This window comes from Mustela nivalis, assembly GCF_964662115.1.
Source record: "Mustela nivalis genome assembly, chromosome: 12".
Taxonomy (NCBI): Eukaryota; Metazoa; Chordata; class Mammalia; order Carnivora; family Mustelidae; genus Mustela; species Mustela nivalis.
In genome coordinates this window covers 23,707,209-23,730,409 of record NC_139031.1, presented here as the reverse complement: position 1 = coordinate 23,730,409, position 23,201 = coordinate 23,707,209, and the positions used below count along the sequence as shown (strand labels likewise).

Genomic DNA, 23,201 nt, shown 5'->3' with positions numbered 1-23,201 from the left:
TAGAACCGCTATGATTGCATGAACCAACAATATCTGACTCCCCGCTCACTAACCTGAGCTCTGAAGCTAAAACCTGTGGCCTTAATATGTAACTCCTGCTCCTAGTACTGCACCCAGCCCAGAATGGGAGGGAAGAGGGGAAAGGAAGGAGGGAGGGAAGATAAATATGAATGAGAGAGTGTGAGTCTACAGCTTGGATGAGACATCAGAAGTGAAAATACCATTTGGGGAGTCATCAGCACACAGATGATAGTTGAAAGTGGAAGCCTGGATGAGATTGCCAAGAAAAGTTCCTTTAGAAACATTTACCACTGGGGTGGGAGGAGGTGAAGGTGTCAAGAGGGAGCTCTGCCTCCTCTTACAGGAGGCAGCCTCCAGAAGAAGGGATGGCCAGTGGTGGATGATACAGAGGGTCAAGAATGAAGGAAGCTGAGTAAAGGCCCTGGACTTAGTCCCTGAGAGATAATCTCCAACAAAGTAATTTCACTAGAATGAACAGGGAAGAGGACAGATGGCAGGGAGTTCAAATGAGAGTAAACACTGAGTTGGCGTGCCCATGGTGAGCACACACCGCGTGTGCAAGTGTTTGACCAGAAAAGGAAGGAAAAAAATAATATGACTCCTTGTCTTCTTTTGTTCCACACTCATGGAGGCTGATAATCCTGAAAACATTTTTATTTACTTAAAAAAAAAAAAATTTAATGACTTTATACATTTTGGTCCATTCAGGTATAAGCCCTGTAAGGACTTTACCAAATAAGTCATCAGGTGCCTATCCTGCACAAAGGGGAGTATAAAATATACTCCGCTCTAAATTGGGCTGGTTGGGCATCCTAGAGATTAGCTAGATGGTCTGGTTTCAGGGGTAGGCCCCTGTTCCAGGAAAAAGGCATGAGATAGGAGCCAGGACACCTGAGCCCCAACACCAAATTTTCCACGAACTCATTCTATGGCTCTTACTAAGTAATTAATCTCTCTGGAACATGGTTTCTCCCTTTTGAATCTGCTGTGGTTCTCAATCCTACTCATTGATACTGGGAAACAATTCGGCCATTCAGTGAATATTTGCCTATTAGTTCAATGTGCAAAGCATTAAGCTAAGAGGCTAATTCTTCTAATGGAAAACTCTGATCCCTATTATCACATAAATCCCTCCTGGGAAAGGTAACAATCTGAGCTGTTATTATCATTAACACTAATGTGGAAATGTCTCCTTGGTTATGATAACAATGGCAAACATTTCTCAGGAGCTTACTGCATGCTAGACCTTAAGTTTAAAACTGTATATGGATTTTCTTTTTTAACCATCACAAAACCATAGTGGTGAAGACCATTGTTATCCTCAGTTTAGAGATGAGGAAAGTAAATCTTAGAGAAGTCACCTACCTAATGTCATCATATAGTGGTACCACTGGGCAATTGTCAGACCAAAGGCCTCAAAGCCTGTTGTATTAGTCAGGGTTCTCCAGAAAAGCAGAATCAATAGGATATGTAGATAGACACAGAGAGAGGGGAGAGGTAGACAGATAGATGCAATTAGGGAAACTGGCAAGTCCAAATTGTGTAGGGCAGGCCAGCAGTCTGGAAACCCAAAGAAAAGCTGCCACTGGTGCAGTGTAAGTATGAAGACTGCTGCAGAGCTCCCAATCTTGGGGGAAGCCAATCTTCTATTCCATTCAGGCCTTCACCTGATTCTATGAGGTCCACCCACATTAGGGAAAGCAATCTGCTTTACTCAAAATCCACGGATGCAAACGTTAATCTCATCCAAAAACATCCCTGTAGGTTAATAACAATCATCCACATAATTGTCATAAGCTTGAGACTTAATCTGACTCTTCTCTCTCACTCTGTACATCTAAATGCTTGCAAAAACCTACAGATTCTACTTCCTAACACTTCTCCTATTTGTCACCTCACTTCCATCCCCGCTACCACAGCTTTATTTAAGGCCTTGTCACTTGTTGCCTGGACTATTGCAATAGCCTACTAACTCATCTTGCTGCCTACAGATGGATTCCATCTCTCTGTCCATCTCTCAACCTGCTGTCAGAGGAGCCTCCCTAAAACAAAAATCTGGCCATGTTGCTGCCCTGTTTTAAATCCTTCAATAGGTCTATCTCCCTAGTTTGGTAAACAGGTCCCTTACAAGCCTGTTCTCATTTATCTTCCAATCTCATCCCCTGTTATCCACCCATAAGACCCCAGACTCCTTGCACCTTGCCTTGCAAAAACATTTACACTTCCTTAAACTTGTCATACTTTTTCTTGATTCTACACTTTTGCAAATGCTATCCCCATTTGCTTCAAATGCCAGCCGCCTTTATCCCCAAATCAGTTCAAACATCATTTCATGAGAGTGTTTCCTGAGATCTCTGGGCAAAACAAAGTACTTTCGTACATGTGCTCCCAGAGCCTCAATATACAATTTGCCAACCATGGAAAGTAATTCCTGGTTTAGAATGTAAATCCCTAGAAGATAGTGTTGTGTTCTGTTCATGTTGGTAACCTCAATACCTAACAACATCGTACCTGGATGTATGAGTTCAGGTACTTTATAAAAGTAATAGGAGACCTCAGCAGAAATATGATCTTCTACAGATCACATCTGTGGTCCCTTCATCCTTTAGAAGAAAAAAAAAAAAAAAAGTGCCTGTAATCTCATATTGTAGTAAAGAGTGTAAAAATCACTGAGGGTATCTAGATGCAGCAAGTAGCTCCATTTTTCCTTGGAAAGGATTAGAAGACATTTTTTGTTTTTCAAGAATTAAAAAAAAAAAAAATGTTTCCCAACCTCCAAGGATAGCTGGTATCCAAGAAAGTAATGATTGCCAGAACAATGAAAATGTGCAGAGCTAGACTGAGCTATACTTGCAAACACAAAGATATTCAGATACAAAACAGGTTAGGGGGTAGATTCTTTTGAAGAGATAGGCTGAACTATAGTCTTCTTGCTGTCTCCAACAACTATGTCCTTGAGTAACTGAACTGTTGGAGTAGACTGGGGAACGTTAGGTGTACTCTAGACCATGTTAGTTATGGTAAACAACACGTGAGACCACAAGCCACCTTCATTATAGAGGAGATAGCTTTATCGTTCTCTACAAACACAAAACTATCGATAATATGAGGACATGAAGTTGTAATGACTTAGATTTTCTAAGTCATTAAAACAAAGCAATGACATAGTTGTGCCACATCTCCAGAAAGGACAAGAAGGGAAATTATTGAGGGAGACAGTGATTGCCCGCCCTAATCGCCATGGCCCATTCTGAGGCTGATGAGAAGTGTTTTTGTCCCATCACTAACACCTTCCTATTCAGGTTCCCATTTAGAAATCACTGCTGTTGGAGGCTACTGAAGGAAACACCACAGTTTCAATAACAATGACATTCAGACTTCAAAGTAAGAACAGAATAGCAAGTCTTTATTACCATCAATATGGAAAAGGTATGAGATAAAATGATGCATACCCAGAATGTTGGGAATTCAAAAACATAAATCCCAATGATGGGCCAGGTCCTTCTTGATCATAAAATTGAAGTGAGGAAAATACAAAGGCATGTATGCCAGAGAAAGAAAATTAAAATTTATTTTCATAATTGAGAATTCCGATGCAATCTTGTATATTTATCAATGGAAATCTTGAACTCAACAGAGCACATATTGCTTGAAATGCTAATGTCTGCCCCCCAGTCTCCATCTACATACATGCCCTCTTCCTTCAGTACACACCCAATGCATCCCCTCCAGAAAGCCCTTCCATAACACTCCTGACTGGAACCAATCACCTCATCTTCTGCACTTATAAGGCTCGTGACCTGTACCTCCCTCCAGAAATCATTTTTTTCTCATCTTGTCTCTAAGTTCTTGAAATCTTACCTCATATCACATCCATCTCTGTGTCCCTCCTTGGTGCCTGTCACAGTGCCTTGCCCATAGCCAGTGTGTGGTACATCTCATCCAATGTGACCAGGGGACCTCTCCTGTTGTAGCATACATAAAAGAAACCAGACTTTCCTGCTCCACCTTCATTAATCAAGTCCTACCCCCAGCTTTTTGTTTACAAGCAAGGGAGAAAAATGCTGAACTCACAAGTTCATGCTGCTGAGATCAAGACCCAAAGCATATGGCGATCCACATGGAGGGCCCAATACCAAACGCCAGGGAGAAAACCAAGGTTTCTCCAAGAAAAAATTAAATGGGGAAAAGAGGAGAAAACACAATCAATTAAGGACAGGTACTATAGCCAGAAATACCTCTGGTGGTGCTTCATTAACCACTCCAGGATGTTAAAGTAGGACTAGGAAGTTGGGGCACAGGAAGAAAAGGCATAAAAGGGCAGAAGAGAAGAAGCCAACCATAGCTCAATCCCCTTCTCCATTGCAGGGTCCTAGCCTAAAGCAGCCCAAGCTGTGGGAGGGGAGAAATTTTCAGTTTGCTGAATTTCAAAGTTGTATACCATTGGACTGGACATTTTAATAATTGAAATGAGACTTTTCATATATTTAGAAGTAACTAGAGAACTGAGAGTATGAGGCCAAGGTACTCTCTAGAGGAGAGTGCTGAGGGAGCTAGACCATCACTTCTAAAGAATTAGTAGGAAGAAGAAAAATAAAGCTGCTTAAAAAATAGTTACTTAAAATAAAGCAGTTGCAATTTTAAAATAAAGAAGTGACACAACAGATTATATTCAATATGCCAGATATATTTACACATTCTAAGTCAGATCTCAATAATAGGGCTTTCCCAGAGTACTTTTCTCTTCTCAAGACTCACAGAGCACAAAAGGCTTCCTTACTTCTTGACAGTCCCACAGAAAGTTCCATTATTTTTTGAAAATTCCATTTTTTAATGAATAAACTGAAAAGTCATTGATTTAGAAGCCATGGAAAGAACTAAAATATTTTCTTTGAAAACAGAGGTTTGAGCCATGTTTATAACAGCCAAATAAAATGCTCTAGTTCTTTCTTTCTGACGTGAGGTCTTCTGATTTCTGTCCAATTAGTTGGTGTTCAGAATTGGCCCATAGCTGAGAGACCCAGCAATCTGGCTGCTATATGCAGTGTGCTATTTTCACAGACTGGACTCCATTAGTGTTGGTGGTGAGCAGTCCATGTCTTGCCACAAACAACTACTGAGTAGGTAGATATGACTTCCATTAGTGAGCATGAAGCCCCTGGGTTAATCCTTTGGTTCCCAATATACTAGGGCCAAGAAAGGCAGGACAAAATGCAGAACCTTTTTCAAAGTAGAGGAGAACACCTCAACAGAAGCCTTTTCTTGTCCTTGAAACTATTTTATTTATTCTTATTTAGATGGTGGCCAAACCTATTTTTGACAAATATTATGATTCATGGTTACATTTATGTCCTAATTTTTCAGGAAAATTTTAGCTACTTCGACTTAATTTAACATACATTGATAGAGCTCTATCATGCCCCAGGCACTGATGAATAAGACTAGATTGCCAATTCCCCTGAGAAGGTCACGGTCTAGGTGGGAGGCAGAGATGTCAACAGACTGGCACCATACAGTGTGTTCAGTGAACATCTGTGTGATTCACTTGCCTGGCAGCCTTTTCTCCTTGCTCTAGGAGAGCACCTCAATTTAGCTTTGAGGAATGACCCTTCCCTCTGGCTTTGACCTTGTATTTCAAGTAGGGCTTACCCCACCTTCCTCTCCCCAGCTCCAGATGGGCATGCGACTCATGTGAAGTCCAAGGTGAACAGAGCCTTCCCTAGCCCACAGTGGTTATTTGAGTAATGGACTATAACCCAACATAGTGGGGCCAAGACTGGACCTCTGCTGGAACTAATGGGAGGGAAGTTACACACTTTCTACTAACATTGCCAGGGAGGGATGAATGGTATCCTCCCAGAAGACATATCCATCTGGAACTCAGGATGTGATCTTATTTGGAATAAGGATCCTTGCATAATTAATGGAGGAAACTCAAGATGAGATCACTCTGGATTAAAGTGAGTCCTATATCCAACAATGAGTGTTACTATAAGAAACAGGAAAAAAAAAAAAAAACCACAAACACAAAGAGAGAAAGGTGATGTGACAATGGCGAAAGAGATAACAGTTATGCAGCCACAAGCCAAGGAATGCCAAGAACTGCTGGCAGCCACCAAAAGCTTGGAGAGAGGCATGGAATGGATTATCCCTCAGAGCTTCCAAAAGGAGCCAACTCTGCCAACACCTTGATTTCCAACTTCTGGCTCCACAATTGTGGGAGAATAAATTCCTGTAGTTTTAAGCCATACAGTGTGTGGCAATTTGTTAAGGCAGTTCTAGGAAACTAATACAGTTGCTAAGCTGGCAGTATAGAAGCCCACAGCTGCTGGTGGCCATCTTCCCACCACGTGGAAGAGACCTGAGAATCAAGCCAACACAAGAAAGCAGAGCTCAGAGCTGGAACTCATTTCTGTTGGTTTCCTTTTAAAGTGCAGAGCCGAAGTCAGATTTACTCCTAGACTTTCTAAGTTTCTGAACCCCAAAATCTCTCATTGGTTTGAGCACAGATGGAGACAGTAAAATAAATGCTCTCTTTACTATAGGTGTGTATAAAGGGTTGCGATCTCAACTGACACTACTTAAGGGAATCCAGGAAGGCTTCACAAAGTATCATTAATGCTGGGTCTTAAAGAACAAAAATATCACTAGGCAGACACCGAGGAAGCAGCATTTCCAGAAAAACGGGAAGAAAATCCACACAGGCACATTTGAAAACCTTCAGGTCAGAAGGTGCGGCAGGGAACACAATGAGGGAGGGGAGAGGAAAGGAAAAGTAAGCAATTAGGCTTTTTGAAGAACATTGTCTCTTTATTCTCCCTGCAGCTTGGCAAGGCAAAGATGAGAAACATGACTGCAGAAACCAAACTCTGCGACCTCAGAAAAGAAATAGTAAGTGGTAGTAGAAAGAACATGATTTTCGCTTGGTTTCCAATGAATTATCTAAGGAGAGTCTTGGATCTGGGGAAAATAAGACAGGGTAGGGGTGCTGAGGAAGAGCCCGTTGAAACTTTATTGAGACTTTGGTAAGCAACTATTCACATGTAATAGATACAATGCATGCTGGGATTTGCAAACCAAACATCATCAGGTCAAATCATAATTTGGCATACTTTAAATGAAAGATACACTAAACCCAATTTTTAGAGACCAAAATGTCAAATCATCCATTTCTAGGACTTTTGACTATGTGGACCCAGGAGTGTGTCTGGAATCACCACTGTTTCACAAGAGCATAAAAATGTTCAGAAAACTACATAATGATTAATGAGTCTTAAAGTGAATCAGTAATATGAGTAAAAAAGCAACAAGAAGTATGAGTTAAGAGGAAAATGTTTGAGACTATTAAGAAGAACACTCTAAACTTTAGGTCCTCTTAGCACTCAGGAAAAACAGCAATAAAGACCTCTAAATGGATTTTTGTTAAAAAAAAAAAAAAGATAATAGCAACCTGGGGGACATTTACCTTTTTGTTCTTTTTCACTTAAGTACTACTTGAAGTGAAATTTTGCCAAGAAATAATTCACTTGGCCTTCCACCCCACAAGTATCCTTTTAGGGAAGCAACATAGTTGTTTGGGACACACCCATCCCAATCAAAGTGCTCCCAGACACACCCTGCTGCCGGCCAACATGTCTTAAAGGACTTCTGGTTCAGTGGCCTAGATCCCCATAACAGCAAGTCACCTCATTCCGCCAGGCCAGGAACTTCAATTCTACTTGTGCCTAAGCCAAACCACACATCTTCCCTGACTTTACCCCCACTCTAGTCCAAGCCCACCTCATGCCTGGCCTGCAATGAATTTCTAACTCATCTTCAGCTTTCATCTTTGCCTGCAATCCAGTTTCTACGCATGATTCCCTTAAAATCTCAATCATACCATGCCACCCTCCAAATCAAATGCCTTCAAAGTTTTCCCATTGCTTGAAAATAAAATCCACACACTCTGCCACAGTCTACAAAACCTGTCAATCACGTCTTTGACGGATGTTGGTCTCATGAGCTGCTACCCTTTCCTTGCTCGATTCTAGCCACACCATCTTCCCAGATATCTCACAAATTAAACTGTAAACATGCATTTGTTTCTTTCTTAATAAGACACAATTTACAATTATTAGCTTGAGTTCATAATTATTAGTTTGTTTACTGGTTTTCTTTTAAAATCATTCTCCTCACTAGAATCTAAGCCCCTTGAGGCCAGGGACCACTTCTGTGAATTCTCAGCACCTACCACAATCCTTGGAACCTCATATTGGCTCCAATCATTTGAACCAATGAATCATGAATAAACAAACTCCCCAGGGCCCAAAGTCATGCCTCTAAGATATGCCATCAAGATATCTTACAGTCATGAATCATACCACGCATTTATATACCTGGAATAGTCAAAGGCACCTGTTTTCTGCTGTTGCATCCACTATTTTTTAGACCTCACAGATCTCTAAACCGTAACTCAACTTTGCCCAGCCAGAACTATAGGTCCAGTATCTCAGAATCAAGTTTACCAATCTGGGCATCAAACTTGCTGTCATCTACTTAAAGCTACTGCTTCTGCTTCTCAACTTAAAAACCTGGCCACGAACTCTGGTTTCCTACTTCTCCTTCTTTCCCATGAATGAAACTTCCTGTTGTAGACGCATCTAGCCACCCATACCCCAAGTCTCCCAAATGCCAGCAGGTAGGATGTGATGCTGAATCCTGATCCTAGGCAGGACCCACCCCCTTCCATGTGGACTGCTAGCCTGTCCATCTACCTATATCGTCCAAACTACCTCCTTCTTGGTATCCTGTTACCAGGATGCATTCACCTGCTCTGTGCTCATTTATCTACTCATTCAACAAGCATTTTAGAACCTCTTCTAGACCCTGCAACCACAGTACTATACAAGGATAAATAGGGTATGCTCTTTACCTCTGAAGGAAGACAAAGAAGTAATTAAGATATGAAGTGGCAGGATATCTATTTGTAAGGTACCCAGAAATTGACAAAGTGTTCATAGTGGCCTCTTCCACTTTGTCTTGACCAAACTTAGGTCAGGTTTCTCTCCTTCCTACATGCCTCTGAATTTTCTCTGCCCCCAAATCTGAGCAAGCACTGAAAAATGGAACATGTCCCCTTATTAGCTTCCCTTGGGAATTGGCTGACCAAAGGACACCTTCCTTTCAGACCTCATTGGTCATTTCCCTTTTGCTTGTCCAAAGTTCCCTTTAAAAATCAGGAGACAAACCATAAGTGACTCTTAATCTCACAAAACAAACTGAGGGTTGCTGGGGGGAGGGGGGTTGGGAGAAGGGGGTGGGATTATGGACATTGGGTAGGGTGTGTGCTTTGGTGAGTGCTGTGAAGTGTGTAAACCTGGTGATTCACAGACCTGTACCCCTGGGGATAAAAATATATGTTTATAAAAAATAAAAAATTAAAAAAAAATCTCCATTAAGTTTTTGCTTATTCCTCTCTACCCCATAAAAGAAAGGATTTTTTCCCCCTTTGATTTTTTTCATATTTGCAGATTTCTAAGACAGGAGCATTCTCTATTACAATAGTCTTTCTTCTGAATAAAGTCTCACCTTATCCATGTCTGGATTTGTTTTTAATCGACAGCATACAGAGAAGAGAACCCTAACTTAGATGGGAGGAAGAGAAGGAGATCAGAGAAGACTTCTGGGGAAAAATCTGAGAACAGAAGAATAAGAAAACATTAACCAGATCAAGATAGGGGAAGGCAGGAATTCCAGGCATGCCACATGGCGGGAAGTTTACATTACTCACCTGTAATCATAATTTGTTTTTGTTTTTGTTTTTTTAAGATTTTATTTATTTGACAGAGAGAGAGCACAGGTAGGCAGAGTGGCAGGCAGAGGGAGAGAGAGAAGCGGGCTCTTTGTTGAGCAGGGAGCCCAATGTATGACTTGATCCCAGGACCCTGGGATCATGACCTGAACCAAAGGCAGCCATTAAACAACTGAGCCACCTGGGTGCCCCATGGAAATAGAATTTCTTGACCTATGCTCTGTAAGCCTGAATGGCACTCATCCCATGTGCATGTGGTGTTGCCCTTGAACACCTGTCCCTGGGGAGCAGGCCTGTCTCCTTCCTGGTCCAAGTTTATCCCTCTGTGTACCCACACAAACACACACATGTGTACTTTCCCTTCACACATATGTCCCTTCCAAGCCAGTATGTCATGGAAGCCTCCAGAACCCTGAAGGGATCTAGTTACTGATGTGACAGATCCAGGTCCCCTCTCTGCATTTTCATGGACTCTCAATCCCAGGCACCTCACACCGTTTTTGGCTTGGGCTGAGTTCCCATAGCCTAGAGACAGGAGATCAAAAGGACATAAGAAATATAAAGACAGAAGCTTAACTAGAGATCCCGCAAGGGCAGGAACCAGGTCTGACTGGTCCAACACCATATCCTCAACTTCCTAGGAACAGGACCCACACACATAGTAGGTGCTCAAGTATTTGTTGAATAAATTGTCACATCCGCTCGCATGAACACTTCCATCTAATGCAGGATTCCTTCTGGCAATAGCATCGTGCAGCTATTTGAAGGGGAACATACTGGTTGCCCTTCACAATATCAAACACAAAAGGCTGGCAATGTACTCAGTGCATCCCTTTCCCTTAATAGTCCATTATGTGCATGCCAGCCATGATACACGATGCAAATGTGGCCCCAGAGTCACATGGCCTTGAGTACCACAGCCTTGAAAGTGTATCTCAGCTGCTACAAGAGGCTTTTTCTTTTCCTTCTCTCACATAGCTACAATGCCAGAAGATATGTTTAAATCATTACATAAAATACCTTTCCCAACCAAATCTCTTCCTAAAGCTGTTAACAAGAAACAAAATGTGCTGACTTGAGTTTCACTTTCTCTCCTTTCCCCTGCCTTCCCCCTGTGGGGCCCCCTGCGAGTCACAGAACAGCTCTGGTCAGGTAACACTGAAAGAAGCCAAAAAAGGAGGCCAGTATCTGTCAAACCTGCAGATGTTAGAGAACAAAGACTATGCAGCATGGTTTTGCCAAGGGACACGACCCTGGAAATAATTGGCACCTATTTCAACAAACTATTCATTTCATAGCCTTCTGGTTGTACTCTTCTTGAGCCATTTATTTTTCAAGGAAACCATAATTAGTGCTTAGTTGATTAGTAATAGAGTAAACTGAGAAAACACACTCCTGATTCTCAGGCTAACTCTTCTAGGCTTACAAAAATGACAAAAATGGATTCTGATGTGTCTTCATTTCAGCAGGAGGGTGTTTTTATATCATGTTCTCTTATTGACACAGTGAAGTACAAATCACACCTTAAAGCTCCCATCTAGTGCTAGAGTTTCCCAACAGATTAGCTTTAATGAGGAAATTACTTTGGAAAAGGAAATAAAAGAATGTGACTTCTTTGGGGATAGGCAAAGGAGGAGACGCACACTCTCGTCATGATGTGGGCATTTCGTTTTGAGGCATGCAGAGACCAGCTGGCAAGGACAAGGCTGGCTAAGCTGGTTACAGAAGCTGATGCTTCAGGAGGAACTTAGCCTAATGCCCAGAATCCACCCAAAGAACCAGGATGAATGTGGGTTCAATTCAGAAAGAACTCCATAAATCTAGTATCCATTGCTGGTGTTATGGACTGAACTATATGCCCAGAAGAACTCATATGAGTCCTCCTAGTATTTCAGAATATTACTTTATTTTCATTGCAGCTGTAATTAATTAAGGATTGTTACAAACGTGATTAAGATGAAATCATACCATAGGAGGTCATCCAATATGAAGTCATATTAGATTAGGGTGGGCCCCTAATCCTGTATGGTTGGTATCCTTATTTAAAGATTTTATTTATTTATTTGTCAGAGAGAGAGGAGCGAGAGTGAGCACAGGCAGACAGAGTGGCAAGCAGAGGCAGAGGGAGAAGCAGGCTCCCTGCCAAGCAAGGATCCCGATATGAGACTCAATCCCAGGACGCTGGGATCATGACCTGAGCTGAAGGCAGCTGCTTAACCAACTGAGCCACCCAGGTGTCCCTGGTATCCTTATTTAAAGGGGAAATTTGGACACACACACACACACACACGCACGCACAAAGTGAATACCATGTGAAGATGAAAACAAAGATCAGAATGATATGTCTCCATGCCAAGGAACACCAAAGATTGCTAGCAAAAGCCCCAGAAGCCAGGGGAGAGGAATGGAACAAATACTCCTTTACAATGCTCAAAAGGAACCAATCCAGCAGATCACTTTGATCTAAGACTTGAGCCCAGACGGATGTTGTTTAAGCCACCCAGTTTGTTGTACTTCTTTATGCTAGAAAAGTAATATATTGGTGATGAGGTTAGGTAGCAGGAAAAAATAACTCAAAACAGGGACTGCACCATTGATATGACAGATCTTGGCCCTTCCCGAGAATTTACCTAGGAATCTCTGAAAAAGGACCTCACCCTACTATCTTGGGCCAAGCTCTCTTATTCTAGGGATAGGACACTAGTAGGATGTGGGAAATGTAAAGGCAACAAGCCAGAGAAGGTCAGGACCCCAGTACATATTGGGGACCACTCCACAGGCAAGGCTTTGCTCATGACTTTATGCAGAGTCAGATCACAGCCATTGTGCAAGAATATAGGCAGGGTTGGACACCCCCACCCAACCAGGTGAAAGAGTTATCACAGCCCAAACCTCAGAGTTCAGAGTCGGGGGCAAATCCCCATTTCCAGGGATCCAGAGTGTGAGTCAAGGATTGGATAACATGGTAAGTCTGAAGCACCCTAGAGAGGGAATCAGGGCTTACCTTGGGACCACCAGGCACAGGGTCCATCATGGTCAAAACATTTCAAAGCCTGTAAATGTGTGGGCTGATGCTGAGGATGAACTGTTGGCCCTGGCTCAGACTCAGGAACTAAACAAAAATGAAAACACTGCCAAAGGCATAGGTGATGCTGGATAGAGGCAATCAGGGAGAAGAGCTAGTGTGAAAGAGCAAGTCATATAGTTGTCTCTCAGTGGATACACCTGAGCAATCATCAGTAGATCAAGAAATAAAAATGGCCAAAAGCTATATACATTTTACAGCTATTAAACATTTCACAAATATGCACAACATTCATTACAAAGTTGGTACCATATTCTATATTCAATTCTTCGTGCTGCCTCTTTCTCGGGAAACTATGTTTTCTGTTGAAGTTATCTAAATTTCACTTCCCATCACAGGGTGTACTGTCTTTGAGCTTACTGTTCACAGACTGCCACTCTCCACTGTGCTATGCCAGGTTTTTTTGTTACATGAACTGCAGGATGCCCTCGTCGGGGCAATGTGTTCTTGGGCAATGCCTGTAAATGATGTCTCCATTAAGGCAATGATCACACCCATTTGTAATGGTTTGCTTGAATCTCTGAGTCCTCTGATACAGAGTGTCTAGCTAGGAAGCAGAAGCCATAATTCATCTCTGTATCCTGAAAGCCTACCCCAAGTGTGTCCTGTGCTAATGTGTGCACAATGAATGTTAGCTATAGATTAATATTTAGGTTGAAAAAAGAAGAGAAAGAAGAACAAGTAGTATTCCGATGTTGACTGATATTTAATTAACTCATGCATTCAACTATGTGCCAACACTGTTCTAGGTAACATAACAGTCAGGCTAAAAAAGAGTAATCATAATAGGATTGGTCACTGCTGGAAGGTACAAAACAAGATTCAGGAATAAGGAGCACTGGTTACCTTTAATTGAGCATTTATTTGGACCTCATTCTCCCTTCTCATTTGCTCCTTGAGCAAACTGGATACAGGCTCAGAGCAATAACACCCCCTCCTAAGTCACCCACTGGTCAGAATAAACTCCTAACACAATACAAGCTAACAATTATTGAGCATTTACCATGTGCCACACATTGTTATACAAGACTTCATTCACATCTCGAACAGTTGTTAAACCCACTACACGGATGAAGAAATTGGGGCACAACAAGATTAAGTTACCCAAGGTCTCACAGCTAGGATATAATAATTCTGGAACTCAAACCCAGCTCAAGAGAATAATTACTCCCTTGCCCTGTCTGACTGGAGAGCTTAGAAGTGGTCTCCATCTACAAATTATAGGCTTTGGTATCTGCCAGTAAGAAAAACTTGAATTCTAAGCAGCTCAACACTAAGGAAGACCCTGAAGTTTCCCATATAAATTACACATTAGCAAAAAAATGTATAACCCATTGTTGGAATCATCTCTGCCTTTCAGTTCCCAGAGCCTGTCTAGGCTCACGATACCAACACAACCACGAGTCTGGTGACAGTGTCTGCTTAACAGAAATTCATAAAGTATCTGATGTGTCAGGCACTCTGCTAGATACTGGCATGGTGAGGGGGGCGGGTAACATGATGGGGGGGGGGGGTCCATCCCCTAAGAAAAACACAATCTGGGAGAAGACAGATACAGAGAGGTCAGGATTACAGTCAGAGTGCAGACTGGTGCCACAGGGATCTACAGGAGCACATCTCTGAAGACAAGGCAGATATTCCAGGCTTGTCCTGATATCTCAACTCTTCCAAATGGCAACTAAACAACCAGACCCAAGCAAAGACAAGAATAAGATTTAGGGTAGAAGATTCACCATAGCGGTTAGGGAGACTAGTAAGGAGAATAGAGAGGGGAAGGTGTCAGGAGCTTCACAAAATCCTCCTATCTAATCTCCATGGTCTCTCAGGAAGAATATAAAGAAGTTTGAAGGTAATTAACAAATCAAGTCAAGCCCTCTCTGGCTATTTATCCTACACACCAGGCAGGACCTCTACCACTCTCATAATATGTAGCTCTGCCACACACTGTGGAAAAAATCCATCTTATCCCCCATTCCTTTTGCTAGTAACACCTGATATCAAATAGCATGTTAGAATTTATGAATTAACATCAGTGTTATATCATTTGATGACTACTGAGAAGAGGGCTCCCATTTTTCAGACAAGAATATTAATCCTCAAAATCTCATAATTGAAGAAGAGAGACTTAAACAATTTTTTAATTTTATTTTTAGTGTTCCAAGATTCATTGCTTATGCACCACACCCAGTGCTCCATGCAATAGGAGCTCTCCATAACACCCACCACCAGGCTCACCCATCCTCCCACTCCTCTCCCCTCCAAAATGTTCATTTTGTTTATTTTTTTAAGGTTTTTTTTTTCTTAATTTATTTGACACAGAGATAGAGAGTACAAGCTGGCAGAGCAGCAGGCAGAGGGAGAGGAGAAGCAGGCTCTCCACCTAGAAGGGAGCCCGTTGTGCGGCTCGATCCCAGGACCCTGGGATCATGACCTGAACCAAAGGCAGCAGCTTAATTGACTGAGCCACCCAGGGGCCTCCTCAGTTTGTTTCTCAGAGTCCACAGTCTTTCATGGTTCGTCTCCACCTCCAATTTCTCCCAGGTCACTTTTCCTTTCCTTCTCCTAATGTCCTCCCTGTTATTCCTTATGCTCCCCAAGTAAGTGAAACCATATAATAATTGACTTTCTCTGCTTGACTTATTTCACTCAGCATTATCTCCTCCAGTTCCACCCATGTTACTACAAAAGTTGGGTATTCACCATTTCTGACGGAGGTGTAATACTCCATTGTATATATGGACCATATCTTCTTCATCCATTCATCTGTTGAAGGGCATCTTGGTTCTTTCCACGGTTTGGCAATTGTAGCCATTGCTGCTATGAACACTGGGGTACAGATGGCCCTTCTTTTCACTACATCTGTATCTTTGGGAAAATACCCAGTAGTGCAATGGCAGAATCATAGAGTAGCTCTATTTTTAATTTCTTAAATCTGCATACTGTTTTCCAAAGTGGCTGCACCAACTTGCATTCCCAGCAACAGTGGAAGAGGGTTCCCCTTTCTCCACATCCTCTCCAACACTTGTTGTTTACTGTCTTGTTAATTTTGGCCATTCTAACCGGTGTAAGGTGGTATCTCAACTTGAGGCAGGAATCTATCAAAATCCTAAAGGAAACATAGGCAGTAAACTCTTCGACATCAGCCGCGGTAACTTCTTTAAGCAAGTACTTGACTCCAATGTGGGTTCCACTGCATCAAACTGCCATTGTTTAAGAAACACTTAACTACAGCATTAATAATTGTAGGTCTGAAAGCACTTATTGAATGCTGTTTGCTATTTCACATTAACAGCAGCTGCTGCTACTTAGCAGTTCCTAAGCCCTAAATATTAAGAAAGGCCAAGGTGAAGAACAGCTTTGAAATGATGCTCTATTTGATCAGGTTCTGCAGTCATTGTTAAAATCATATACACTTTCTTTGGATCCCTATAAAGCTTCTGCAGGATCACTGCACCTGCAGTTCCAATTTGCAATTTCCTCAGCCCTCCTTTGAAGTTATTCTTGCCAATTACCTGGTGTTAATATTAATTAAATATGATTTGCAACTTGAAATGTGGTGTTATCAATGGAACTCAGCTGTAGGAATATAAAGTAAAATTTTCAATTGAATTTAAATGTTTCCTTTCATTCATAGTATTTTACAACATTAATACTTTTGTCAAATTGATTTTTGCCTGCTGGAAGTCATTTTTCCAAGCAATGAACATCTGAGGGGAAAAGCTGCTCTTTATGTATTCCTTTCTTTCTGTCATTGAAAATACTTTGTTTTAATCTTGAAGTGAATCCATTTCAGCTAATAAAACTTGGTTCTTGTTTATAATCTAAGAGAAAAAAAACGTTTTCTTTTAAAATGGTACTGACATAGTTTAGAAATATGATCAGTGGGCACTTTTCAATTATATACTAGGAATGAAATCTCCCTGACTTTATTGCTTGACCCCCGCCAAAAAATAAATCACTATTGGCAAGTGTCAGTCATTTTATACACAAAAAAAGAATTAATTAAATTGGTTTATTGCATTAACATTTCAAACAGATTGTGCCAGTCCAATGACCTCTGCAATCCCTTCCAATTCTGAGATTTTAAGATTCCAAACACATGTCAGACAATAGTTGGAAGCTTCCAGCCCTTGCAAATTAGAAAAAAAAAAATTAGAAAAAAAAAATAGTCATGTATGCTAGAAGATTTGACAGAATCAGGTCTATTTTGCCCCCTGTAATGTGTGCGATGATGACTCGCAGGCCTGTCATCTTCAATAAGCCATTCATAAACATGATGACTGATTAAAGGAGGTGTGTCACCATACTGTACAAATCCACAGTGAAAAGATATAAAGCTTTCACAAATTCCTTTATCTTCAAAGATAAAGCTTTAGCTTTCTTGCCCCTTATAATGATAGTGGTAGCATTAACATTTATTATCCTGTCTTCTTTTTAAAAATAATATAATAAGGGAAGACAAGTGAAAGCCTGTCTAAAGACTCAAGGAAGTCATTTTTTTGAGTCAGAAGCTGCAAGCCCCAGAGCTTATGATGGAAAAACGTAGGCATATACTATGAACCTCTTTATTACAGTATCAGTGAAAACATCGTATCAAATAATTAAAACAAGACAGAAATAGAGGACTCTCATCCTAACAACAGAGGGTGTGCAACATGGGTAAGTCTTAACAACCAGCAGCAACTGAGTTATTCCCTTCCCTCAGGCCAAGAGAGCCCAAACAGGAAAATAAAAATAAACTGGGCTCCATAAGACTCTTCAGATGTCCATAATTTTCCAAGGTGTCATTGAAAAGAGCAGCACCTTGGAACAAAAAGCAGGGGGGTTGAACAGCCTGTTCTCCACTTCACAGGGAGTGCCCACTATGATCCTACTAGGAAGCTCTTAACTACCTAGAAGTTTAGGAAAGCCAGACTCAGATACCACCACCTACCCTAGGAGTAACCTAATGGATGATTCAGGGTTCCATACATCTACTCAAGTAGCCAGGATAGGGAGGGTAAAATCCTGTAACATTCAAAAAGAAATTTCTGATCTGGTTTTGTTATAGGCTTCTCCATTAACCAAATTCTGTCTACTTACTGCCTCTCTCATCTTTATTTCTACTCTATTGTCCTCCTGGTCTACCTCCCATTCTTGTCACTGCAAGTCAGCTCCCTAAGTACATCCATCTTCACTACTATTCCCTGCTATGGGTATTAAATTGTGTCTCCTAACAAGATATGTTGAAATCCTAAAACTGAGTACCTCAGAATGTGCCCTTATATGGAAATAGGGTGATCACAAATGCAATTAAGATGAGGTCATCCTGGAGTTGGGTGTGCCTTTAACACAATATGATGGGCATCCTTCTGAGAAGAGAAGACACAGAGACAGATACATGAAAGGAGAAGACTGTGATTTGATAACAGAGGCAGAGTGATGCCTCTACAAGCCAATGAACACCAAGGATGACTAACACAAACCAGAAGTTATAAAAGGAAAAGGAAGGATTCCCCCCTGCAGTCTTCAGGAGCATGGCCCTGCTAACATTTTGATTTCAGATTTCTGGTCTCTAGAACTGTGAGATAATATGTTCCTATCGTTTTAAGCCATCTAGTACATGGCATTTGTTATGGCAGCTCTAGGGAACTAATGCACCCCCTCAAAGACACTCTGATTTCTACCACTGTACCACCCATGTTCAGCTATGCTCTCTAGCGAAAGTTCCTATTCGCCTATGAAAATCAGCTCAATGCCCTTAAATTTTTCGTCAAGAACTCCTACCATCTCCCATCATGGAAATCTTCTTCAAAGGAGACTGAGAGTCCTCTCATCGCCACAAACCTATCAAGAGAAGGTGACACTCTTCCATACTTACTCTTAACTTTCCTAAGCCTAGGCCATTATTCCCACACTTTTTTTTCCCATTTATAACTATTTTCCTCAGCTTTATAGAGATATAATTGACAAATGAAAATGGTATGTATGGTATGTATTTAAGGTGTACAACATGATGTTTTGAAGTATGTGTATACTATGAAATGATTACCACAATCAAGCGAATTAACTTATATATCCATGACTTCACATAGTTACTATTTCTGTGTGTGTGTGTGTGTGTGTGTGTGTGTGTGTGTGTGGTGAGAATACTTAAGATCAACTCTCTTAGCAAATTTCAAGTATACAATACAGTATTTTAAGTATAGTTACCATTCTATACATTCATCTTACATTCATCTGATTCGGCTGGCATAACTGAAAGCTTGCATTCTTTGGCCAACGTTTACGCATTTCTCCTACTCCCCAACCACAATTCCATCCTCTGCTTTTATGAGTTCAACTGCTTTGGGCACTTTGTCTTTTTGTGTCTGGTTTATTTCACTTAGCATAACGTCCTCTAGGTTCATCTATGTTGTCACGAATGGCAGGATTTTTTTCTTCTTAAGGCCAAATAATATTCCACTCATATATATTATATATATTTTCTTCAACCATTTATCCAGCAATGGACACTTAGGTTGTTTCCATAGCTTATGGACTATTATGTGCTACAATGAGTATGAGAGTACAGATATCTCTTCAAGATACTGATTTAATTTTTTTCCAGATATATACTCAGAAGTAGGGTTGCTGGTTCATAAAGTAGTTCTATATTTAATTTTTTAGTACCTCCATATCATTTTCCATAATGACTGCACTAATCTACACTCCTACCAACAGCGTCCTCGTGTTCCCTTTTTAAAGATTTTATTTTTATTTATTTATTTTTTTATTTGACAGAGAGAGATCACAAGTAGGCAGAGAGGCAGGCAGAGAGAGAGAGGAGGAAGCAGGCTCCCTGTGGAGCAGAGAGCCCGATGCGGGACTCGATCCCAGGACCCTGAGATCATGACCTGAGCCGAAGGCAGTGGCTTAACCCACTGAGCCACCCAGGCGCCCCTCGTGTTCCCTTTTCTATGCATCCTTACTGAGTCTTGTTATCACACACCTCTATATAAAACTTCTCCCCAAAAGTCTATCCTCAGCCCTGTTCAATCTTCGCTCTACATCTTCTACCTCAGCAATTACCTTTCCCACCTCAATTATCAATTTTGTGAGAATAAGCTTCAGGTCTATATCCCAGTCCCCTTCTCAGCTCTAGACGAATATTCTTTGCTGTTTTTCTCCAAAAACATATGTATTGGTACCTACAATATATAGTATTTTTTTTAAAGATTTTATTTATTTATTTGACAGAGAGAGAACACAAGTAGGCAGAGAGGCAGGCAGAGAGAGAGGAGGAAGCAGGCTCTCTGCTGAGCAGAGAGCCCGATGCGGGACTCGATCCCAGGACCCTGAGATCATGACCTGAGCCGAATGCAGCGGCTTAACCCACTGAGCCACCCAGGCGCCCCAATATATAGTATTTTTAACCAAACCACAATTCCAATCCAATCCCAAACCAACCTCTCCATTTAATTGACTCTTTTCTATTTGTGGCACTTTCAGTCTCCTAATCACCCTGGTTAAGAATTTCAAGTTCAAAATAAATAAATAAATAGATGAAATTTTTTAGAAAGAACTTCAACTTCAACATTAATTTTTTTCTTACCTTCAAGCTCTACTTCCACTCAATTGCTAAGTTCCATGGACTCCACCTCATAATTGTCTCCTAAGTCTGTTCCCTTTTCCATTTCTATTGTCACTGTCCTATATCAAGCTAAGACTGATACTGCAAAGGCCTCTCAAATGGTCTCCGCATCTTCCACTTCTCATTAATATAATCTTAAACATGTTCTGATAGATCCCTTTATCTTCAACAGTCTCCTTCATTGTCTGAAAGATAAATAAAATCACCTCTCCAGGAGGTGAAATATTCAACTTTGTGTCCATGTCAAGTCTTCCATTTTTGTCTCCTGTACTTCATGACACAAACTATGCTCTGATCAAATTGTGCTATTTGCTGATCTCAAATATATTTTTGCCTTTTCAAAAAAAAATAACCCTACAGTCAAGAATGCCTTGGGCTGATACTATAATAGCTAAGATATCAAGGGACTATTTATCTTTATTTTATTGAGTTACTCCTGTCCTGCTCTCCCTAGAACAATCTTGGCTAGGTAAGAGCCATCACAGACATCTGTCTGTGTTCATGACCATCATTCACTCATTTGCTTCATTCTCCAAGATTCATAGACACTTCCCCAAGTCTCAGATTTGTTAAAATAAAAAATGTTCTAATCAAACCATACAAGCAATTTATCACTAAACAGATTTTCACTTCCTTATCATTCTATTATGATCTGTCTGAATGAATCAGAGAGGAAACATTAGAAGCCTCAATTTCCACTGAAATTTCTTAGCAATCAATGTTTCTAAAGAGAGAATTCAGAATAGAGTATGGCAAAATTTATAAGAGTTGGGAAAATCTATAATTTTTTAATAGGCAGACATTCCACAAAATGAATTTATACATCGTCTTCTCAGTCAAGATACTAAGATTTTTAAAAACACACTACTAACATGGTGACAGAAATGTCATCGATGTTGTAGTAAAAGAAGCGAATGTTACAGAACTAATGAATTTTCATCAGAGTCATCCGATCATTTCAGAATGGGTTAAGTTGCTACCATTTGCTATTCCCATTAATATCATTGTCATGTAAAAGGTTTAATTTTCAGCTATTTTTGTTCTAGATAAAAATCTTTGTCATTAAAATGAGGGATGATTTTGATATTTAATATATTCCATGGCATACTCTAGTGTGGTACCAATTTGGCCTTTTCAGTATTCTGCATATTAATTGACAATCCAGCCTTTCTCCATTCCCCAGATAAGTGAGAGCTGAAATAGAATGGACAGCCAATCAAGTCACAGAATACTGAAAGGATCAACACTGAAGAAACGTGTTGCCCTAATCAGGCACATACACAAGGCACTAAAATTATTTTCTCCCATACTAATGACTAACATAGAAACAGGAATAATGAACAGAACCATCTGAATCCTTTTATGTGACAGTATTACCAGAGTATAGCAATGCTCCTCAAAAGTGAAAACTAAGTATTTCTTTTTTTAGTCAAATGAATAAAACTGCGATCTCACTTAACTTTTAGAACAATGCATTTTATCAGATTCTGCAACAACTGGCAAATTATGTCCTGTATTGAATTTTTCATAGCAATCGGTTTCAGGCACACAATGTGACCTGTAGTTGAAGAATGTACACGATCACTGCAAAAAAAACATATCATCTCAAAACATACTCTATCAGTTTCCTTCTCTTGTTGAATTATCACTCTGGTGAGAACCGACATCAGCTGCTTAAATAATGCATTAGCTCTGCTTCCAGAAGCTTTTGTTTTCATTTGAGTGGGCATTTCCTCTAAGATAAACTTAGGATTCTTACCGAAAAAGATAATATAATTTGTCGTCATTTAAAGCGCAGTTGAATGTCTGAATCATTTTTATAGCAATAATGATGGAATTTAAAATTTCAAAGAGCAAAGAGTATGGTATCATGGACACTAACACAGGTGCGGACAGTTCCCCGATTAAATCAATTAACCCAATCCATCCAACAACACCAGGCCTTCTCTACATTTTCTGCAACAGCACAGCACTGGAACAAATGTTAAATATACTAACTATTGCGTATAATAATTTTTCATGTCCTAGCATACGCAGAGGAACAGATCCCAAGTATCTTCAAGTCTTTCAAGAGAAACCTTACTCCAATAATATAACTTTAGACTCGTCCTTGCTAATTCTAGACAAGCGTAAATCACTCCCATTGTCTTTCTGAGCTGAACCCTCCAAGAAAGACAACAAATTATCAAAATAATTTCTTCCTTCAAGTTCAAAATTACTCAAAAATAGCCAAGGGGCACTTTAATTTTTCCACAAAATATTATTATTACTCTTAAAGAAAAAATATGTACATTTTATTCAGTAATTCTTAATAAGAAAAATAGTATTTGTTAAGTAACAATATGCCTCCTTTTACCCACCAAATTATGTGGCTGACCAATCAGCAATAAGATTTGTACTTTAAGTAGTTTTTCACACAGGGAATGGATTTACAAACTCAAGGCTAAATATACATGTGGAAAAATGCCTACAGAGATTTGGATAAGCACCTTGAAAAAAGCCCAGCAGAGCTCGTCAGCACCTTGTTCTAACTCAGATTTTACATACTGCCCTTCATTCCACTGTAAGCTATAGAGCATAAGGTAAGAATAAAAATGCAAAAAGTCAAATATGACAATAAGAATATGACTAAAAGTATAGCCTTGGGGGCCACTTCAGTATTATTTTAAGATGATTACCAGTCTAAATCCCTC

General features: G+C 40.4%; 1 protein-coding gene across 6 annotated transcripts in view; it reads right to left on the bottom strand.

The window, feature by feature from the left end:
- GRM8 (glutamate metabotropic receptor 8) overlaps positions 1–23,201 on the bottom strand; it is a 741,710-nt gene that overhangs the window by 561,815 nt on the left and 156,694 nt on the right. The gene's annotated exons all lie outside the window — the stretch shown is intronic.